Source organism: Triticum urartu, chromosome 5A (assembly GCF_056163025.1).
Source record: "Triticum urartu cultivar PI428250 chromosome 5A, HENAU_Tu73, whole genome shotgun sequence".
Lineage (NCBI taxonomy): Eukaryota > Viridiplantae > Streptophyta > Magnoliopsida > Poales > Poaceae > Triticum > Triticum urartu.
The window spans coordinates 504,788,745-504,795,515 of NC_141877.1; the positions used below are offsets into that span (position 1 = coordinate 504,788,745).

Below are 6,771 nucleotides of genomic sequence, written 5' to 3' on the forward strand. Positions count from 1 at the left end.
CCATCATGAGGATGCCGCCGCCGCCACGCTATCCTTGCTTGAACAGACTGGTTTCCAAATCCATCCCCAACCATAGGACCGATGACCTCGTCAGATAAGGATTCGAAGAATCTTTATTTAGGGTTGTCATCGTCGCCGCCGAAGCCAAAACAATGAACAACCTAAAAACCTAGACTACAAAGGAATAAAAACGATCCACGCGCGTGGATCCGGCGACCACCCTCTCCACCGACAACCGAGGTCGCCGACGGAGGGGAGCTGCTGGAGGACGGCGCTGAAAGATGACCTCTCCTGGCGGCGGCTAGGGTTCCAGCCGCGAGGACCAGAGAAAAACGATCTTCAGTAGAAAAAGGTTGGTGGTCGTGCTTACCCCCTATATGATGATATTATATAGCAGTACATACAACAATCGATAGAACGGTATCTATCTGCCTCCTTAGATAAGACTTCATCCAGTGACCGCAATCCATTTGCATCTCATGTACTCCCTTCGTCCGAAAATACTTGCCGGGGATATAAATTATATCTCCAACATGTATTCCGGACGGAGAAAGTATTAACTAATAAACATATCATTGCATTAATAATAATATTCCTCTCATCCCGCACTCATCATCGGGACAAAAAGTCTTAAATAATTTTCTTTCACAAAAAAACAAGTCATCATAATTTATCCTTGGTGAGGTAGACTCATCTAAGTTTTTTGTCTCTTACAATCACCGAAAGTATTTCACAAATAAGTATCTAGGAAATGGGCACTCTAGAGATCTCCACAGATATCTAAGGATACTAAAATAGACACGACCATATACATATACCTAGATATCACAATTAAGACAAAATAATCTTCAAGTCATTTGATTTTTCTTTCTTTCATAATTTAGAGGGAAATTTAATTTTACCAAATTTCTTTGAGGTGTAGTGCATTAAATGAAAAAAATTGGCTTCACTTATATTATCTTAACTTCGTACAAGTCTTTTGTCATTATTAATGTTAGCAACATTATTATGTAGTTAATTTTGCGAAGTGTAATACATAAATGTATATTATTTAAGATCTTATATTAATAGAATAAGTTAAATGACATCGGCGGTCATGTTATGCATGATCACACAACATGTCATCACCTCCCACAAGGTATCCGGATCCCATTGTTTAGCAGGTCCATGAACAACTGCAAAATGGGCCTGCGGAACTCCGAATGCCCGATCGACATCCTTTCTAGCTGCTTCTTGTCTTTGGGCAAAGTGAGTCTTTTTCTAGCCAACTGGGTTAGAGATGGTGCTGATAAAGGTAGTCCACTGAGGATAGATACCGTCAACCAGATAGTAACCCATGTTGTACTCATGTCCATTGACAATATAGTGGCAAGGAGGAGCTTTTCCTTCAGTCAGCCTCACAAACAACAGTGATCGCTGGAGCACATTGATGTCACCGTGAGACCCGAGCATGCCAAATCCAAATATCATGTGATGCAACTACTTCAATAATGACGAAGGGCTTTTTAATATGACCCTGATATTTCCCTTGTAAAGCCTTCAGAAAGTTCTTTCATTTCCAATGCATGTAGTCAAGAGATCCGAGCAAACCTGGCCACCCTCTTGCTTCTGAGATTGCCAAGAGCATCTCGGTGTCTGCCACAGTTGGTTCTCTCAGGTACAGAGGTCCCAACACCTTGACCACGGTAGGTGCAAACCTGACCATGGCATCTTCCGCATGTGCTCTCAGACATCCGTAGGTACTCGTCCCATGAATCAGCGGCCGTGCCATATGCAAGCATTCATAGTGTGGCCGCACATTTCTGGTAACTAGAGAAGCCAATCGTTCCGAGGGCGTCCTTCTTCAAGACAAAGTACTCATCATAGGACCGAACGCCATGGTAGAAATGACCGAAGACAGCCTTGCGCATCCGAAAACGCCGATGAAATTGGTCAGCGAAGAGTGCATCCGGAGCAAAGTAGTCGCCCATCACTGTCAAATGGCCGCGCGCCCTGTTGCAGTTGAGCACACGATGACCCTTGATGGAGCCCTTGAAGTTGAGAACATGGTCTTCCATACGCTTCACGTCTTCAAGGACCGACTACATCATCGCCATCTCTTTCGAGTGCTCCTCCTCGTCGGACGACTCAACGTCGTGCTCGTACATGTACTCCAAATCGAATTCCATTGCTAGATAGAAGAAGGGAAAATTGCTTTTAGCTACGGCAATTCATCGAACATTTGTCGGGCATGGTGAGTATAGCCGTAGCAGATGGTACCTAGCGGGGTGGTCGAAGGACAGGAGTTGAATGGCAACGAAGGAGAAACGGAGTGGAGCACGGCTGAAATGCTGAAGGTGACGGAGACGTAGAGATCCGGTAGGGGTGTGGCATGGCGGCCGGGGTTGTGGAGCGGCGATAAAGGCAATAGAGGAAGAAGGAATGGGAGAAAATGGGGAGGATGAAGGAGCGGGGTCCGGGAAGGGTTTTGGATGGGCCGAGGGTATCGGAGTCCTACGTGGCTGGTGTCCGGACTCCGCCAAAGCTCCCCCACTACTGTCTCCGGTTTGCGAAAGAAAACGCATCCGGACCACTCCGCGGACCGATACAGACTCGTGTTGAATGACTTTCGTGGTCCGGACGTATGCGGGTAGTTTGCGGATCTAGATGCCCCTTAGAGAGGAGGAAAGCCTGATTCTTTTCTTCTCTAAAGAATTATAGGGAATTCTCTAAATGCATCCCTTTATTAATATTTAAAACTGCCAATATGAAGGCCCTTCGGAACCCTGTCTTCTGCGATCTTGCATCAGGTCGGTCTACGCGCAGGCATACCAATCCCAAACTTTTGATAACATTGTTCAGAATTTAGTGTTCATCTTGCTATATAAGTACTCTATATACTATGAGGGCACAACGCATGATGCTAGGAGCCATTTCGCGCTCCCAGAACAGGCATATGACATTGATATTTGTGATTTAAAACTCTCCCTATCCCTCCCGGGCCGCTCGCGCGGGCGGCTCCGGAGGCGAACCCTAGCCCGTGAGCGCACCCCCTTCTCTGTACCCCCCTGGCCGCCACCGTCGCCGGCGGCGGCGGTGGTGGCGGCGCCCGGCCGTCAAAGGTGGCAGGCGAGTTCCGCAAGCCCTAACGGGCCTTCTTTGCGCGGAGAAGGGCGTCTCGCGGGCGGCGCGGTGGCGGTTGGATTCCGGTGAGGTGGCACACGGCGGGGAGCGCGGTGGAGAGGCGGAGCGCGGTCGCAAGGCGGTGCGGGCGGTTGTCTTCTTCGGGTGACGTGTTGGGAGCCGGAGGTTGCGGTGCAGGGTCCTGGTGGGGGTGGATCTCGGCCAGGTGCGGCGGTCGGGATTCGAGGCGGTGGCCGGGACGCGTGGCACGCCTCCTGCTTTCGGCGGGCATGGCTCAAGGAAGGCGCCCCTCTTTTGGGGTGTTGGGGGCGGCATGGTCTGGATCTTGCCGGAGGCCGGAGCGGGGTCTCGTGCAGGGCAGCTCTAGTGGGCACGCGCGGTCGCGACGGGCGGCTCGGCGCGCCTGCTCCTTCCCCGCTGGGCCCTAAGCTGCAGCAGCGGCATGGATGGCGGCCAGGTGATGGTGTGGCCAGCCCATGCCTATGGGTGCAGTGAATCTGGGCGGCGCTGAAGGTCTGAAGCTGGAGAAGTGTTCCTTCGACCGTGCAGGTGCTGGTTGGTGGTACGCGTGCTCTCGGCCGTGTGAGGGATCGGTGTTCCGCGGTGGTTTGATCACGATGGCGAGGTGCTGCGGCAGCGGCGGTGTGACCCCAACAGTTGGGCCTAATCTGTTGACAGAGGGTGGAGGTGCGTGACGGTTCGGATGAAAATCCTGCTCGTCTTCGGTCGGAGCTAGCGGCGACGGTGCTCGTGGGTGTCGTTTCCCTCCTTGGAGGCGTCGCCGTGGTGTGTCGGCATCTCCCTTTCTTGATCGGGTTGTGGTCTTTGGGCGAAAGCCTTTGGTCCGTTGCAGGACCGGCGATGACGGCGGTGTGGCGTCGTTCCTCTGTTGAGAGCATCGCAGGTGAAGACTTGGCTTGGGTACTGTTTGTGGTTCTTCGGTGCTTGCCGCTGTTCGAGCTGATCTTCATGGGCGCTATGCACGCAGCCACCGGCGTATCCAAGACGATGGCTTTCACGGGTCCGATCGAGTCCTGCTATCCACTCGCCGTCTCCTCTTAGACATCCAAGGGGGGGTAGTGCGTTGGCAAGGAGTTTCCGGTTAGAGTTGTTGCTTCGAGGAGGCCGACATTTGTTGTGACGCGGCTAGATGATTGGTCTAGGACAGGCGTTTTGTGTTGTGTTTGTATTTGTCGCGATGGAGTGTGGAGTTCGAGCTACACTTGTTATTCGTAACAAGTTGTAGTTTCTTGTACAATATTTCTGCCTTTTATAAAAATATGGTACGCCTAGGCGTACTCTCGAAAAAAAAGGCATTGATATTTGTTTTATTTTACCGTGATCAGCAAGGGCCGATCATCACGCACTAAGCCGAAACGTAATCTTTCATTCTTTATTTATAATGCCGGACTGTTGATCCTGAGATGGATACCATGCATGCAGATAAAAGCGAGGGAAGACGACGTACGTTGTCGTGGCAGCCCCTACATCTTGCTGCTGACGCCCCTGCTGGAGGCCCCCATCTCCTTGGCGATATTCCGGAGCACATACTTTTGGATCTTGCCCGTGGATGTCTTGGGCAGCTCGTCCCGGAACACGACGGTCTTGGGCACCATGTAGCGGGGCATGCGCTCCCGGCACCATGGCACGAGCTCCGCCTCCGTCAGCTCGCCCCTACAACTGCCCGCCTTGAGGCTCACGAACGGCAAGGCGTCTCCCCCCAGAACTCGTCGGGGCGCGCCACCACGGCCGCCTCGTTCACGGCCGGGTGGCCGTACAGCACGGACTCCACCTCCACGCTGCTGATGTTCTCCCCGCCGCTTATGATCACGTCCTTGGAGAGCGGTCGCGTATCTCCAGGTAGCCGTCCGGGTGCATCACCCCGACGTCCCCCGTGTTGAACCAGTCGTCTCGCCGGATCGCCGCCCGTGTCGCCGCCTCGTCGTTGAAGTACCCCAGCATGACGCACCCTCCTCGGATCACGACCTCGCCGACCGTGGAGCCATCACGGGGCACGCTGCGTCCGCGCTCGCCGTCGACGACGTCGACCTCGGCCGTAGCCGGCGTGCACACGCCCTGCCTCGCCTTGAGCCGCGCGCGCTCTGAGGCGGGCAGCTTGTCCCACTCCGCGTTCCAGACGCACGATGTCGCCAGCCCCGCCGTCTCGCACAGCCCGTAACCGTGCCTGACTTTGAAGCCGGGCCTCGGTGCGGTGCAGCACGGCAGCGGGCGGCGGTGCGCCGCCCGTGAGTATCTCCACCTTGCCGGGCAGGGTCTTCCGCACGGCCTCGGGTGCGTTGGCCAGCATGTTGAGCACGACCGGCGCGCCGCACAGGTGCGTCACCCCGTGGCGAGAGATGGCGGCGTAGACATCTGCGACCCCCACCCGGCGAAGGCAGACGTTGGTGCCGCCCACCACGGCCATCCCCCACGGAAAGCTCCAGCCGTTGACGTGGAACATGGGGAGCGTCCACAGCTACGTCGGCCGCGCCGGCATCGCCCAGTCCACGAGCGAGTCGAGGGTTATCAAGAAGATGCCGCGGTGGCAGTGCAACACCCCCTTGGGCGCCGACGTCGTACCGGAGGTGTAGTTCAGGATCATCGGCTCCCACTCGTTCGCCGGCTGGACCCACGCGGAATCCGGGTCGCCTTTCTCAAGCAGCCCCTCGTACGTCAACGCCGTCGCGGGGGCGGGAAGGAGCTCCTTCTCGTGGGGGTCCTCGGCGACGACGACGCGGGGGGCAGGGTGCCCCGGCGGCAGGAGCCGAAGCGCATCCTCAAGGAGCTGCAGCGACGCCGGGTCGACGAAAACGAGCTTTGAGCCGGAGTGGTGGAGGAGGGCGGACACGGTGCGCGCGTCGAGGCGCGTGTTGATGTTGTTCAGGATGGCGCCGCTCATCGGCACGCCGAACTGCATCTCATACATGGCCGGCACGTTCGGCAGCAGCACGGACACCTAGTTCAGTTCGTAAGATAATTAACCAGCTCATATTATTAGTTCAAGTTATGTGAGTAAACCTCATGCAATCGCAAACTTGAGAGTCTTAAGCTTCTTTCTTACGACATCCCGGCGGGCGATCCCGATCGAGGCGAGGGCAGAGGCGAGGCGGAGGCAGCGGCGGAAGGTCTGGCTCCAGGTATATACGGTGTTGTGGTAGACGACGGATGGGCAGTCGCGGTACGCGGTGGCCGCACGTTCCAGGAATCCTAGCGGCGTCAGAGGGCAGGAGTTAGCCGGGTTCGGTCCGAGCTTAGTCATGGCCGTCGAGCCGCCGGATCCGGACGAGAAGGCAGCTTGGCTTTCCATCGTACGGGACGACTTCGCGACTGAGCTCACCTTATTTTTTTGGTGGGGAAGATGAGGGCAACTGAACAAGGAAAACTGTGTTTCTCTGATGAACTGATGAGTGATGCAGCAGGATACGGCTTGTATATACTGCAGCTGCAGGCCTGCAGCAGATGCTAATTCACGGTCTGCAACAGAAAAAACGTGTCACTCTACCATTTTCGATATGAGAAAACGTGAATACATATTCTGTCTCGTCTCAATTTTCTGATGAGATGCTAAAAATAATAATCGATAACTGTTTTGGTCATATCATAACCTAACTTCTGTGCGTTAACGTGACCAATCAGCTGACGGATTAG

General features: G+C 54.6%; 1 pseudogene; it reads right to left on the reverse strand.

The window, feature by feature from the left end:
- Positions 1–4,541: 4,541 nt before the first annotated feature.
- LOC125556427 (2-methylpropanoate--CoA ligase CCL4-like) lies at positions 4,542–6,491 on the reverse strand (annotated as a pseudogene).
- Positions 6,492–6,771: the final 280 nt, after the last annotated feature.